At 43.4% G+C, this 17,331-nt stretch overlaps 1 pseudogene; it reads right to left on the minus strand.

Moving 5' to 3' along the window:
• Positions 1–2,225: 2,225 nt before the first annotated feature.
• On the minus strand, positions 2,226–2,336 carry LOC120921842 (annotated as a pseudogene).
• Between the last annotated feature and the right edge of the window lie 14,995 nt (positions 2,337–17,331).

The raw sequence follows: 17,331 nt of genomic DNA on the forward strand, positions 1-17,331 counted from the left end.
CCGAGTCACGTCAGTGACCTCATCATTATAACTGGAGACAACTTGGCCATATGCTGCGGCTGGGATAACATGACTGCCAATGTGTGTACCAGTGTTCTCCCCTCTCTGTAGGCTCATGTTCATACCTTCCTCAACCTCAGAATCAAGTAATTGCTGTGCATCATCAAGGAGCAAGTGGCTGGCACTGTGCTCATATAACTCAGCTGACTCCTCCATGCCTGATGCTGGGGCTATGGCAGGAGTAGTTGTGGACAAGCAGGCCCCTCTGGCAGCTGCAGTGGACTGCACACTAGTCTCTGCTTGGATGACGGAGGATGAGGATGGTTTACTAAGCCAGTCCACCACCTCCTCTGCATACAGCGGCTGGATGGCATGGACAACATCACTAAACAGAGGAACTGATGCCCTGGTCGAGGACAAACAACATCCAGCTTTGCCTGTGGACACATACGCTGCTGGCCCCCTTACAGTGCCATTGGAACGTCTGCCTCTCCTTGATGGCCTCCCAGACATGATGGGGGGCTTATTAACAAAATGTAATAAAGACGTGTAAATGTGTACATTGATGCACTTCAATCCATGGAAAGTGGTGTTTGGTGCACTTGTAACTTGAGTATTCACTACACAGACACACACTACACTGATACACTACAATATACTGCAGTAAAACTGCACTGTCACACTACAATATACTGCAGTAAAACTGCACTGACACACTACAATATACTGTGGTAAACTTGCACTAATGCATTTAAATATACTGCGTTAGTGGCCCCCAGTCTTCTCATCCTTCAGTTCTGCTATCCTAATAAATAATATGGCCAGAATCAATGATGAATATGTCAATATACAATTCTACGTAATGATAATTCTGCACTATTATATCTGTGCCCTTTTGTTAAATTACTGAATATGTTCTTTTGATTAGAACTTAATTTCCCTTTATGTTATTAATGTAATGATGGGGTTCCGCCCGCTTTTTGGAGTTTAATAAAAATTATATAAAAAAAAAAAAGAAATATACTGCATTAAACCTGCAGTAACGCACTGATAAATACTGCTTTAAACGTGCAGTAATGCACTGATATATACTGCAGGAAACCTTCCCTGGTAAATTAAACTGACACTAAAGTAACAATAGTCATTTATTTATTTATTTTTTTAAGCCCATGGTGTGTGTAACATACTCAAAAAACTCACCCAGTGCCAAAAAAATGTGCACAACATAAAGAGGTGCGACAAAAATGTGCAGTGGGTACACTAGCCCTCTAAAACCCTGCCCTGAATCCTCCGGGGCGTAAGGCTCCTGACAGGGAACAGGGCACTTAAACTTGGTCCGACCAGCCAAAGCCAGAAGGACCCCTTTCTCTGGAGGGTCTGCCGAAACAGACCCACCCAAGTATTTGGTGGGGCTCCCCTGAAGGGTGACCCCATGAGAGAGGGCGAACCAGGCCAGAAGACCATGTCCACCCCCTCCCAAGACTTTAAGGGAAGGCCCGAGGACAAGCACCCTACTCATCACACTGTGCAAAATGTGTACACAACATAAAAATACAAAAAGTGACAGCATAAGGATAAATAATAATAAAGTGGGGAGAGCGATAGTGGAGAGGAGAGTGAAAGAAGTGGCCATTGTGCAATACAATGACCAGGAATAAGAAATTCCTCCGGTCCCAGCCAAAAGGCCCAGCCTAGGAGGCAGGTGCTAAAAAGAAGTGTGATCTGGTGCACTTTTTAAATCAAAGTGACCCTCACTCACAGTGATTCCCAGATACCCATGGACTGCCACTCCAGGGGCACATGCACCATAGGCTTTCAAGTTCCTAATCCAACCCCCCGACAGGGTCAGTGCAGCCCTCCATCCTGCCGGGAGAGAGCCCCTTCCAGGTTTTCTCAAGGAAGCCATTTTTCTTACAGCGTCCCGATACTAGCCCTTCTAGGACCCCCTCAACCCGACGGATTTGCATGGTTTCCCCTCCGTCTCAAATACAGGGTTCCACCAGCTCCTCCCACCGGATCTTCGGCAGAGACAGCACTTACACTGACACCAGCCATAAGGCCAGAATAAGATTTGGCAAAAAAGCCAGACCAAGTGCGCCACCCATCCTCACCAGAAGCACCCTTCCAGACGGCTCAGACTCGACTGGTGGCCTACCCCCGGCTCGGCCGGAGAATAGTAATCCACCAGCCCCTACCAAAACCGTCCTTCCAGGTGCAATCACGCCATTGGATTTGCATCCACCCTCCCTATTTAGGAGGTGCTTCAGCGCATCCTTTGGCAACTGATAAGAACAGATACTACACTTGATCTTAGCCAAAAGGCAGAGAATAGTCATACTACACTCACATTGAACGATCACTAGATTCCCACTAAACTAATATTCTACAATGACAAAAGAATAGCACACAATAGCACAACTCGCTAGTAGCATTGAAAAGAGCCTTGTTCTATCTCTCTTCACGACAATATCACATTGCAAATGGTTGCTACGGGGAGAATATTTTTAAAGTGTAGGGCGGGACTAAGAACAATGAACCATGACTGGATAAAGTCATCACAACTTTCCCCAATCATGGCTCTGACAGTGCTCTGATTGGGCAAAGCTTTCATTGCTTCAGCCAATCAGGGCTTCCAATGCACTGTGCGGTGGTGCAGTGCATTGTGGTCATTTGGCGGGCCGAACAAACAGTCAAAAGCCCCGATTATTTGGGTGTTCGTCGAACGGGCAAACAGCCAATGTTGAGTCCGAACTCATGCTCTGGCTGAACCGTTCTCCCAAATCTAAGGTGGAGGAATGTATTTAGTGTTAATGACCCACCTGTGCTGATCTCTGTAGGAGTGTCCTCCTCTATAAATGTCCCCGTTATTCCATCCTCCTCCATAGACTGCTGATCATCCCTCACATGAGTCTCTTCTTCTTTAATCTTAACTTTTATATCTATCAGATCTGCTCCCTAAACCAAGAAAATGAGAGTAAATATCATCTGTAATATAAGATCACGTAAAAAATCCACACATAAATTCTACGAGTCCATGTTCTAGATGCCCGTCCCACCAACCTTGCAACAGTGGGGGATGGTGTGACCTTCCTGTGTAGAATCCCGGGAATACAGAGGACGGGGACATCTCTCTGGGGGGTTCCTGGTATTAGGTGGCTCCATCATATCCTTGTGTCCTTCTGAAAACTCCTCCATCACTCCATACTCCTCATCCTCCTCTTTATACTCTTCTTTAATATCAATATTATCATCCCCGAGGTTTCCACTCTGCAATATGGAAAATTACATCAATGGTAACAATGCAGATAATGTACAGATCCTAATGATACTATCAGTGATTGTTCCTCATCTATGTGGGGGATGGTGTGACCTTCCTGTGTGGAATCCCAGGAATACAGAGGACGGGGACATCTCTCTGGTGGGTTCCCATTACTGGATCCATCTGTAGGAAACACACACACTGACTGAATACATTGTTTCTATGTGTTTATCAGATGATGGGGGATCTAGGTGGAGCCTCCGTACTGCTCTCTCCTTTACAATAAAGTCTCCTCTTACCCGGTGATGTGAGGGGCGGCTGATTGTCCATCATGACGTCCTTGTAGAGATCCTTGTGTCCTTCTAAATACTCCCACTCCTCCATGGAGAAATAGACAGTGACATCCTGACACCTTATAGGAACCTGATAGAGTCTCTCTATCCACATTCCTCCCACAACTCTGGCCACCTTACAATCCACTTATTCGTGTCACTGGTGTACCTGTTCCCTCAAATACCGGGGTATTCACGTCACACCCTCTCCTCATACTAAGCCAACTACACCTTTTTTTTTCTAGACATACACTAATCCTTGCATTAATGGGATATTTACTGTATAATATCTCCTGGCCAGGCAGGGTTAATGTCCTCAAATGTTAATTCCCCAAACCGCTGTACCTATTAGAGACTCTCCCAGGTCCCTTTTTCTCACAAGTACCTTTGTTGTATATGGCATCACAAGACCCATCACATAGCACAATCTACTTTTCTTTCCCTTGGATCTAGGGGCGGTCTGGGAGCACCTGACCTGTTCAAATATAATTATGCCTCCCACCTCCGCACTTTTATGTCCTGGGTCTGTCCATCGCCCTCCCAATTGTTGGTGTGAAATAGAATTTGAACTCATCTCCTCCCACACACCTATGCTCTTTATTATGGTCAGCTGATTCCTCCATGTCCTCTCCACTCACACAATCCTCCTCCTTCTCCACTATGCTATTTATGTTGTCCATATGGAAAAAATGTCGTCCTTCAATCCCAGACTCCCTGTTCTGTGGAAGAATCCTGCCCTGCCTGAAACCAATAGTTTTCAGTGGTGTCATTTTGTAGATCTGGTTACACGCAAAGCAGACCCTTTGGGGAATTCCACTCCAAGCACCACATTCCCAATAAGCTCTTTATTTCTTATATTCAATTCCTCCCTCTCTCCATTATTGATCCTTAGACCACCCAACTAAATTTGAGCACGTATGAATCCAAGGCTCACACCAACTACACCTCATATCCTCAAACTATTACACAAGGCATATACATGGACGTGGACCCAAAATCTCCAAAGCCTTATCCCTGTGAAACCTTGGGAGAGAATGTGACTTCTAAATCCTCCAGACGTGTGGTATATAGGGAGAACGCCTACAAAGTTATGATGGACTGGTACAAGACGTCTGAGGTGCTCCATGCCTCTAACCCTCCTTTACCCGACTCCTGCTGGAGGTGTGGCCAAGACAAAAGGCTCTTCATTTTACTTACTATGGAGATGTCCTGATCTCCAGCTCTTGGCTTTATGTTATGTCCATGATTGAAAAGTTCCTTGATGCCTCCTTGACTGACGACCCCGTCCACTACCTTCTTTTTTTGATATTTATAAACAATCATAGAAGTTGGCCAATCATATCTTAACAGCAGCTAGAAGAGTATTCTATAGGTTTTGGCTTTCTACTTCTCCCCCCACCCATCCCCCATCCCATAGCCAATTCATACATACTATAACTATGGATCGGCAGCACATCCACACACAAAATATAAATGGATTCCTTTATTGAAAATGATAAAAGCAATGAATGGGCACCGCTTGAGAACGGACCGGAGCGGCTTCTAAACGGTATGTATTCAGATTTCTTCTTTACAGGGCTAGATAGGTTAGTGTTAGATCATCGATGTCTGTAGATGTAGAGATTTTAGTGTTGGGCTGGACTTCCACTTTAACTGACAAACTGGATCTATTCAATAAAGTCCAGCACTTTGAGGGTTGTTCTGACTTATTTCACTTTATTGCATATACTTTCCAAGTATGCTGTATATCTATTGGCTATTGCAAGCTGTAACACTATACTAACTATATACCCTCTTCATACTGTAATATCTATATACCCTATTCATGCTGTAATACCTATATACCCTCTTCATACTGTAATACCTATATACCCTCTTCACACTGTAATATCTATATACCCTCTTCATACTGTAATACCTATATACCCTCTTCATGCTGTAATACCTATATACCCTCTTCATGCTGTAATACCTATATACCCCCTTCATGCTGTAATACCTATATACCCTCTTCACACTGTAATACCTATATACCCCCTTCACGCTGTAATATCTATATACCCTCTTCATGCTGTAATATCTATATACCCTCTTCACACTGTAATATCTATATACCCTCTTCATACTGTAATACCTATATACCCTCTTCATGCTGTAATATCTATATACCCTCTTCATACTGTAATACCTATATACCCTCTTCATACTGTAATACCTATATACCCTCTTCATGCTGTAATATCTATATACCCTCTTCACACTGTAATACCTATATACCCTCTTCATGCTGTAATACCTATATACCCTCTTCATACTGTAATACCTATATACCCTCTTCATGCTGTAATATCTATATACCCTCTTCACACTGTAATACCTATATACCCTCTTCATGCTGTAATATCTATATACCCTCTTCATGCTGTAATATCTATATACCCTCTTCATGCTGTAATATCTATATACCCTCTTCATGCTGTAATATCTATATACCCTCTTCATGCTGTAATATCTATATACCCTCTTCATACTGTAATACCTATATACCCTCTTCATGCTGTAATATCTATATACCCTCTTCATGCTGTAATATCTATATACCCTCTTCATACTGTAATACCTATATACCCTCTTCACACTGTAATACCTATATACCCTCTTCACACTGTAATACCTATATACCCTCTTCATACTGTAATACCTATATACCCTCTTCATACTGTAATACCTATATACCCTCTTCATGCTGTAATATCTATATACCCTCTTCATGCTGTAATATCTATATACCCTCTTCACACTGTAATACCTATATACCCTCTTCACACTGTAATACCTATATACCCTCTTCATACTGTAATACCTATATACCCTCTTCATACTGTAATATCTATATACCCTCTTCATGCTGTAATATCTATATACCCTCTTCATACTGTAATATCTATATACCATCTTCATGCTGTAATATCTATATACCCTCTTTGAGGAGAAAAAGCCAGTGAAAAACAAGGAAAAAAATGGAAAAAAAAGGAAGAACGAATGATCAATGTTATAACAGATGCAATATGGAGTGTACAACTGCACAAGTCACTGAGAGTAAATAGCTGAACTAAATGGGAAAAGATGGGAAATACCGCGTGATACAGGCAACCAACCGGAGGCCAGCAGACTGTAGCCGGCTAGCTATACGCCGCGTTCTATGCTGGGCGGCTAGTTCAAACTGTACTGCACCTGTATGGAATAAACTAGTTTTTAGTTTACCTGGACGTGCTTCACTATTATTTGGCATCCTTCCTTCTCACTGGGCCCTACCTGCACACACTCACGTATCGGAGGACATTACATCCGAGGACCATCCATCCCACCAGGATATCGGTGGAGTGCATTTGGAACGGGGGATCGTGACGCTGAACCTGCAGGAGAAGACAGCATTTGCCCTCTATGTGAACAAACTACTGGATGAAGGTAAGGGCAATGTGAGACTGCTGCTGGATTCATTCACCTGATCTAGAAGACCTATTTCCCATCTTTTCCCATTTAGTTCAGCTATTTACTCTCAGTGACTTGTGCAGTTGTACACTCCATATTGCATCTGTTATAACATTGATCATTCGTTCTTCCTTTTTTTTTTTTTTCCATTTTTTTCCTTGTTTTTCACTGGCTTTTTCTCCTCATAGAGGGTATTGTCACTGTATATTTTGGTTTTGCAGTCCATTGGCTTTTATCACCCTTTGGGGTGACTTGCTGTTGTAGCCAATCAGACGACTACACGGCCCATTGAATGCTAGGTTTGCACTGTTATTATATATTTTTGCTGTTTTTTGTTTAAACTGTAGCGCTGATCACCATTTTTCTTATACCTATATACCCTCTTCATGCTGTAATACCTATATACCCTCTTCATACTGTAATACCTATATACCCTCTTCATGCTGTAATACCTATATACCCTCTTCATGCTGTAATACCCATATACCCTCTTCACGCTGTAATACCTATATACCCTCTTCATACTGTAATATATATATACCCTCTTCATGCTGTAATACCTATATACCCTCTTCATACTGTAATACCTATATACCCTCTTCATGCTGTAATACCTATATACCCTCTTCATGCTGTAATATCTATATACCCTCTTCATACTGTAATACCTATATACCCTCTTCATACTGTAATATCTATATACCCTCTTCACACTGTAATACCTATATACCCTCTTCACACTGTAATACCTATATACCCTCTTCATACTGTAATATCTATATACCCTCTTCATGCTGTAATACCTATATACCCTCTTCATGCTGTAATACCCATATACCCTCTTCACGCTGTAATACCTATATACCCTCTTCACACTGTAATATATATATACCCTCTTCATACTGTAATACCTATTTGTACTCGGAGCCTCTAACGGGATCTAGGGAAAGAATAGACGTGCCTAAAGGCTGCTTAAAAGGGCGAGGCCCCTCCTACAAATGTAGGCGGGCCTGCGTCCCGCCTCCTAACATACCCTCTTCATACTGTAATACCTATATACCCTCTTCATGCTGTAATACCTATATACCCTCTTCATGCTGTAATACCTATATACCCTCTTCATACTGTAATACCTATATACCCTCTTCATACTGTAATACCTATATACCGCTTCATGCTGTAATACCTATATACCCTCTTCACACTGTAATATCTATATACCCTCTTCATACTGTAATACCTATATACCCTCTTTACACTGTAATATCTATATACCCTCTTCATACTGTAATACCTATATACCCTCTTCATAATGTAATACCTATATACCCTCTTCACACTGTAATACCTATATACCCTCTTCACACTGTAATATCTATATACCCTCTTCATACTGTAATACCTATATACCCTCTTCACACTGTAATATCTATATACCCTCTTCACACTGTAATATCTATATACCCTCTTCACACTGTAATACCTATATACCCTCTTCATGCTGTAATACCTATATACCCTCTTCATGCTGTAATATCTATATACCCTCTTCACACTGTAATACCTATATACCCTCTTCATACTGTAATATCTATATACCCTCTTCATACTGTAATACCTATATACCCTCTTCATGCTGTAATACCTATATACCCTCTTCATGCTGTAATACCTATATACCCTCTTCATGCTGTAATATCTATATACCCTCTTCATGCTGTAATATCTATATACCCTCTTCACACTGTAATATCTATATACCCTCTTCATACTGTAATACCTATATACCCTCTTCATACTGTAATACCTATATACCCTCTTCACACTGTAATATCTATATACCCTCTTCATACTGTAATACCTATATACCCTCTTCATACTGTAATACCTATATACCCTCTTCACACTGTAATATCTATATACCCTCTTCATACTGTAATACCTATATACCCTCTTCATACTGTAATACCTATATACCCTCTTCACACTGTAATACCTATATACCCTCTTCATACTGTAATACCTATATACCCTCTTCACACTGTAATACCTATATACCCTCTTCATACTGTAATACCTATATACCCTCTTCACACTGTAATATCTATATACCCTCTTCATGCTGTAATACCTATATACCCTCTTCATGCTGTAATACCTATATACCCTCTTCATGCTGTAATACCTATATACCCTCTTCATACTGTAATACCTATATACCCTCTTCATGCTGTAATATCTATATACCCTCTTCATACTGTAATATCTATATACACTCTTCATACTGTAATATCTATATACACTCTTCATACTGTAATATCTATATACCCTCTTCATGCTGTAATACCTATATACCCTCTTCACGCTCTAATACCTATATACCCTCTTCACGCTCTAATACCTATATACCCTCTTCATACTGTAATATCTATATACCCTCTTCATGCTGTAATATCTATATACCCTCTTCATACTGTAATATCTATATACCCTCTTCATGCTGTAATACCTATATACCCTCTTCATACTGTAATACCTATATACCCTCTTCATACTGTAATACCTATATACCCTCTTCATACTGTAATACCTATATACCCTCTTCATACTGTTTGTGATGGTTGCGTAATTCAAACCATTGACTATTCTCCACTACTGTTTTGTGAAATACAAGGGATGTAACTTTATTTGTGAAAAGAAAAAATACAATTACAAAAGATAATTCCCAGCACCGCTCACCTCTCCTGTCAGCAGCTCCATCATCTTCTTGGTGACTTCTAGAATCTTCTCCATGTTGTGTCTCTCGGGTTTTAGGGAGTCACATGGAGGCACTGTGATGGTCATGTGATCACCTGACTTCACAAGAGGAAATCTCTGTATTGGAGAACCAATAGGAATATCATGTTAGAATCCCAGAATCCTCCTCACCTCTCCGGTCAGGTCTGTGTATTATTAATAGAGATAAGAGTGATGTCATGTGACCTCCCAGAATCCTCCTCACCTCTCCGGTCAGGTCGGTGTTTTATTAATAGAGATAAGAGTGATGTCATGTGACCTCCCAGAATCCTCCTCACCTCTCCGGTCAGGTCTGTGTTTTATTAATAGAGATAAGAGTGATGTCATGTGACCTCCCAGAATCCCCCTCACCTCTCCGGTCAGGTCGGTGTTTTATTAATAGAGATAAGAGTGATGTCATGTGACCTCCCAGAATCCTCCTCACCTCTCCGGTCAGGTCTGTGTTTTATTAATAGAGATAAGAGTGATGTCATGTGACCTCCCAGAATCCTCCTCACCTCTCCGGTCAGGTCTGTGTTTTATTAATAGAGATAAGAGTGATGTCATGTGACCTCCCAGAATCCTCCTCACCTCTCCGGTCAGGTCTGTGTATTATTAATAGAGATAAGAGTGATGTCATGTGACCTCCCAGAATCCTCCTCACCTCTCCGGTCAGCAGGTAGATGATCTCCAGGGTGAGGTTTAGTATCTTCTCAGTCATGTGACTCCGGTCCTCCTCCATCTTCATTGGTGTCATCATTTGATCTATACAGGTCTCCTTGTAGACAGATAACTTTGGGAAATGAAATAATTTTTTGGATGGTATTGGTAACACTATAATAGGATGTGAGGGGGTAATGGGATAGTTGCTGTACATTCAAGAACTACTACCCCCATGGGAATACATTATTATTTTAATACAGGATTTATATAGCACCAACAATTTGCGCAGCACAGGATGAATCAGAGGGCCCTGTTCATTGGTGACTACAATCTAGGAGGGAGAGTGAAATAATACAAAAAGTAATAACTGTGGGGGATGAGCTGATGGAGAAAATAAATGTACAGATGTTAGGTGTGGACAGGATAGGCTTCTCTGGAAAGGAGGGTTTTCAGGGATCATGTAAAAGCAAACAGAGTAGGAGATAGTCAGACAGATTGGGGTATGGAGTTCCATAGGATGGGAGAGACTCTGGAAAGTCCTAGAGGTGAGAATGGGAGGAGGTGATAGGAGAGCTAGAGAGCAGGAGGACTTGGGAGGAATGAAGAGAAAGATTTGGTTGGTATGGTGAGACTAGGTGAGTGATGTAGGTGTGGCTGAGTTGCGGGTGGCTTTGTCAGTTATTGCCTGTATTTTGAATTTAATTTGTTGGGTGAGTGGCAGCCAATGGATGGATTGTCAGAAAGGGGTGGCAGACGATGAGTGGTATGTAAGGTGGATGAGCCTTACAGAGAATGATTGTGGGGATTTCAGAAGAGAGAAAGTAGGGTTGCCAGGCAGAGAAGTCATCAAGAAAGGTTGATACCAGTCCAGGGGGCCGGTAGATAACAGCAATTCTTAGAGAAACGGGAGAAAATAGACAAATACAATGTGCCTCAAAAGAGGGGAGTGTCAGAGAAGGAGGTGGGTAAAGGTGCTGTGTGGGGCTAGAAGGATTCTCACTCTGCCTCCCTTCCATCCACTGGGTCTGGGGGAGTGAGTCCAGAGAAGGCCACCATGGGAGAGGGAGGCAGGAGAAGCAGTGTCAGATTCATGAAGCCAGGTTTTGGTAAAGGGAATTTGTGATAAAGAGGTTGTGGAGGGAGGTGAGTTTGTTGCAGGCAGAGCGGGGAATTCCGGAGAGCGCAGGAGAAGAGGAGGCTGGTTTTGGGCAGAAGAGGAATGGAAATCAAGTTCTGTGGATTGCAGATGCTGCCAGAGGGTGATGGGAGTGTTGGGCACAGTTAAATGATGGAGGCCCAGAGATTGGGGATATGTCACCAGAGGTTAGGAGAAGCAGAAGGGTGAGGGAGGTGATGTGGGAGTGTGATTTATATGAAGGGACATACTCCAGTGTCCTGGGGGATTTATCAGCATGTAGGTGTAGAAGTATCAGGAGCTGGTGAGTGCAGTAATAGGGAGAGGACAGAAATGAGGGTGATATATATAAGGTGTGGGGTGGAGAAGAGGGGTGGAGGAAAAAGGATACAAGTGGTAGAGAGCGCACGTTACAGAGTGGAAAGAGAGCTGAATAGAGAGACAGGTCACCTGCAGCTTGTTTGGTGATTTTCAGTGCAGTTTGCTATGTATGTTTTCTTCATTCAGTCGCTGAAGTGCAGAGCTTGAAGTGAATATCAGTTGTATAAAGAATCACTTATAGCAGTGGTTCTTAACCTGAGGGTCAAATGACAATTTGCCAGGGGTCACCGAATCCTGGGCTGTTCCTGAAGCCCACGCTGCTCTCCCAGCCTTTTTGCAGCCACCCAGCAGGGCTGTTCCTGAAGCCCACAGCTGCCCAATCAGTTCACGGCATGGCTGGAGGGCAGAGACTAGAGGTCAGCTGATGTGGGAGGGGCTGGAGGAGACCCCATATCCTGATTTTGGCATAGGTGTCAATGCTACAAGACCCCACAAAGCCGGAGACACAGTAAGTAACACTACCTGTGATTAGAGTTGCCATTATAATGCCACGTACACATGATCGGAAATTCCGACAACAAAATCTTGGATTTTTTTCCGACGGAATGTTGCCTCAAACTTGTCTTGCATACACACGGTCACACAAATGTTGTCGGAAATTCTGAACGTCAAGAACAGGGTGACGTACAACACTATGACGAGCCAAGAAAAATTAAGTACAATGATTCCAAGAATGCGTCAAATTGATTCTGAGCATGCGTAGGTTTTTTGTGCGTTGGAATTGCATACAGACGATCGGAATTTCCGACAAGAACTTTTGTTGTTGGAAAATTTGAGAACCAGCTCTCAAATTTTTGTTGACAAAATTCCGACAGCAAATGTCCGATGGAGCCTACAAACGGTTGGATTTTCCGTCAAAAAGATCATATCGAACATTTGTTGTCAGAATTTCCAATCGTATGTAAGCGACATCAGTCCCCACTACAGTTCTCAGATCAGCAGATGACCTTGATCAAGAACACCTAAGTTGGCTGATCAGAACTCCCCCCAGCACTGCCACTGATCCCAACTTCCCACCAGCACTGCCAATCATCATCCCAACTGTAGCCGGCCAGGTTACATGCTCGGATAAGGGGTCTGGTGAGGATTTTTTTTAAATTTGGGGTGAAGTTCCCCTTAAAATCCACACCAGACCTAGAGGGTCTGGAATGGATATTTGGGGGAACCCCACGTCGTCTTTTTTTGAAATTGACGGCAGGGTTCCCCTTAATATCCATACCAGACCTGAAGGGCCTGGTAATTGAATTTGGGGGAACCCCCACGCTTTTTTATGAATGAATTCTCTCTGAATTGCCGGGAGCCGACAATTCATTATAGCCGTGAGTCAGTTTTAAATGACTTTTTTTCCTTCAGAAATTACACTTTGTGCAGAGACAGTTCTAAGTACGGGAAACAAGCGCTATTTCACATGCTTACTTTACACCCCCCCTAGGTACAAAATTTAAAGGAATATTTCCCTTTTATTGTTTCACTTTAAGCATTATTAAATTCACTGCTCCCGAAAAAACGGCTGTTTTTAAAACTTTTTTTTTTCATTGATACATGTCCCCTGGGGCAGGACCCAGGTCCCCAAACTTTTTTTAGGACAATAACTTGCATATTAGCCTTTAAAATTAGCACTTTAGATTTCTCCATAGACTTTAACAGGGTGTTTCAGCGGCTTTTTGAATTTGCCACGAACACCCCTAATTGTTCGCCGAACAGGCAATGTTCGAGTCGAACATGAGTTCGACTCAAACTCGAAGCTCATCCCTAGTCACTACACAGAAAATTACATATGACATATAGACTGGAAGGCGGGACTTTTGGATGGCGAGATTTGAGGGGTCCTCTATATGAGGCTCCTGTGCAAACCCAATCATTGTTCCTGGGTGTGTCCTACCTCTCCTAAACTGAAGAGTGAACTTTGACCTTTACCATACAGAAATCTGTCAGGAATCTGTTAAAGTAATCTCTCATGTGATCAGGTGACATGCAGAGGAACAGAGTGTAAATACCAGACAATTTTCTCCAGAGCTTCTAATGGTGAGGATGGAGTTTTCTGAGTGCTGGGGCCAAGTTTCCACCCCCCAGGGTCACTGCAGGTGTGGAGAAAATCTGTGTAAGAGGATATGGAGGAGAGATGAGGAGGAGATCCAGGAATCAGGATAAAGGTCAGGACAAGCAACAGACGAGCGCATCCAAGAGATGAAGCCGGGGTCACTACACAGAAAATCAATCCAAGGAAACAACAGGCAGGACGAGGAATAGCAAGAAGGAGCTCAGAGACAAATGAGAATATTGCTCAGCCAATGGGAGATTATCTCAGCATGACTTACATAATGAAGTAGATGAGGGGGAAGGGAGGAATTTTTTGCCTAAAAATAATGGGGCAGATCCACAAAAGGATTACGCCGGCGTATCTATTTATACGCCGGCGTAATTTAAAATTTCCTGTGTCATATCTTTGTTTTGTATCCACAAAACAAGATACGACAGCATCTGGGATCGATCCGACAGGCGTACGCCGTCGGATCTTAGATGCAATTTTTCGGCGGCCGCTAGGTGGCGTTTCAGTCGAAATCCGCGTCGAGTATGCAAATTAGCTATTTACAGTGATCCACCAACGTACGTCCGGCGCATTTTTGTAAGTCGTTTTCGTTCGGCTTTTTCCGGCGTATAGTTAAAGCGGTTGTAAACCTTAAATTTGCACTTTTACCTACAGGTAAGCCTATAACAAGGCTTACCTGTAGGTAAAATGAATATCTCCTAAACCTGTACGGTTTAGGAGATATTCCCCTCGCAATGCGGGCGGCGCATGCGCAGGGGGGATCCACGGCGGAAGATCCGGCAGCCGCCGGACCTTGCCGATTTTAAATCTCCCGCGCGCATGCGCGGGAGTGACGTCATCGCCGCTCCAGCCAATCACAGCGCTGGAGCGGCGATACCCGGAAGACACGCCGGAGCAAGATGACATCTCGCTCGGCGTGAACCAGGTAATTGTTGTTCACCTCGTTTTGAGGTAAGTATTTCATAATCAGCTATTATGCGGTGCATACTAGCCGATTATGCATTTTGCCTTGCAGGTAAAAAAAAAAAAATAATAATTATATATGCGGAGGTTCACCCTTTAAAACATTTTTTGACATCACACAAAGTCGCGCCATCCTACCGACACAATGCCGGTGTTTTGTTTTTTTTGTCAGCCCATACCTCTTAATCCCGATTTTCACCTCACGGCGATCCCGCGGGAGTGGGCGTTCCCAAGCACTGCCTGTGATTGACAGGCTTCCGAACGGCGCATACTGCGCGTCACAGGTTGCCGGAAAAACCCGAACGTCGGTGCGGCTCTATACGGCGCCTGCGCATCGACGTTCGGGTTCTGTCGGCAACCTGTGACGCGCAGTATGCGCCGTTCGGAAGCCTGTCAATCACAGGCAGTGCTTGGGAACGCCCACTCCCACGGGATCGCCGTGAGGTGAAAATCGGGATTAAGAGGTATGTGCTGACAAAAAAAAAAAACACCGGCATTGTGTCGGTAGGATGGCGCAACTTTGTGTGATGTCAAAAATGTTTTAAAGGGTGAACCTCCACTTTAAGCTGATATATGGTGGCGTACTCAATGTTAAGTATGGCCGTCGTTCCCGCGTACAATTTTTTATTTTTTACGTTGTTTGCATAAGTCGTTCGCAAATAGTGATTTGCGTAGAATGACGTCACCGTAGTAAGCATTGGCTTGTTCCGGGTTAATTTCGAGCATGCGCACTGGGATACCCCACGGACGGCACATGCGCAGTTAAAAAAAAACGTTGTTTACGTCGGGTCACGACGTATTAACATAAAACACGCCCCCATTACATCCATTTGAATTCCGCGCCCTTACGCCGCCAGAGATACACTACGCCGCCGTAACTTACGACGCAAATTCTTTGTGGATTTGAAAAAAAATAAAATAAGTTGCGGCGGCGTAGTGTATCTTAGATACGCTACGCCCGGCAGGAAGATGTGCCCAGGTACGTGGATCCCCAAAGTAGACAGACAAAATAGTGTAATGATTCTGTTAAAAAACAAGCAAATACCTATTAAATTCCTTCATCTGTATCACCTCCAGCGTTCTAGTTTCTGTTTTCTCATTCACTTCCTGGTTTGCGGCGCTCGTTCATGTAAGAACTACATTTCCCAGTATGCATTGCGGCACGCCCAGTAATTCACACCTCCTTAAAGTCTCTAACACGTAGAGAGCGTCCTGCAACACCGATGTAGTTCCCAGGAGGGGGCGAGCACGTCACTGTCCACTGCAGTAAATCCTCCCTTCACGGTGGTCAGTAACAACCAGACAAGCAGGAAGTGAACAGAACAGAGAAGAAATAGAGCAACTTCTGAGCAAAAATGAACAATGAGGAAGTGAAAAGAGGAATGTCTGCAGGTAAAGGACGCTTATTATGAAAAAAATAAATGTTCCTTTACAATCCCTTTAAGGTGACCATAGATACATGGAAATTCAGCTGGTTCAGCAGGGATCGGTCACATTTCCATCCATGTGTGGTCACTGCCGGATAACAGTCACTCGATCAGCAGCTGCAGCCAATAGTTTCATCACTGATCTGTGTATTCTGAGAGCGGAGGAGCGCCCCCCATTGTCAGAATACAATAGTGCAGAGGGGAGGATTCTCCCATCCCCCTCCAATGTGTGGATTGCCCACTGAAGGGGCTATTCTACATTTCCACACTATATATGTGTGTATCATCATCTGCTGGAGATAAAAGACGTCACAGTGACTATGGAGGAAGAGGACGGACATGACGGGGTTACTGGGTGTAAATAGAAAATAAGATCTTATTACCTCCTCTGCTGCCTCTTCCAGCAACGTCTTCTCTCTACTTCCTCCCGACTCACCTCTCACCCGAAACTTCCTGTCTGTGCCTGACATCACTTCCTGTCTTCCTGTCTGGGTAGAGGTGAGATCACCATCTTGTGGAGCTCAAAGGAACTGCAGCCCTGAGAAACGTCTCGTAGTGTGAAGACGGCCTTGTGCTGGGTGTATGTACTGTATATCCTTATAGATGGGTCATCTCCACTCCCACCAAGGGGGATAGAAATATATTACTGCTCGGGGGAGGGGGGGGGGGGGACATTTTGGCCCCTTTGATTTTGCAGTAAAATTGATGTGAGATTTAGTCATGTAGAACATCTGTTATATGGATACAAAGAACCCCAGCCGAGAGTAAAGGGTGGAAATGGCTCCTGATCCCCAGATTTGGGCAATTATGTCCCCAATATAAATAGAAAAAAACCTGCGCTATGTGTAACAACT

This window comes from Rana temporaria (assembly GCF_905171775.1).
Source record: "Rana temporaria chromosome 4 unlocalized genomic scaffold, aRanTem1.1 chr4y, whole genome shotgun sequence".
In the NCBI taxonomy this organism is placed as follows: domain Eukaryota; kingdom Metazoa; phylum Chordata; class Amphibia; order Anura; family Ranidae; genus Rana; species Rana temporaria.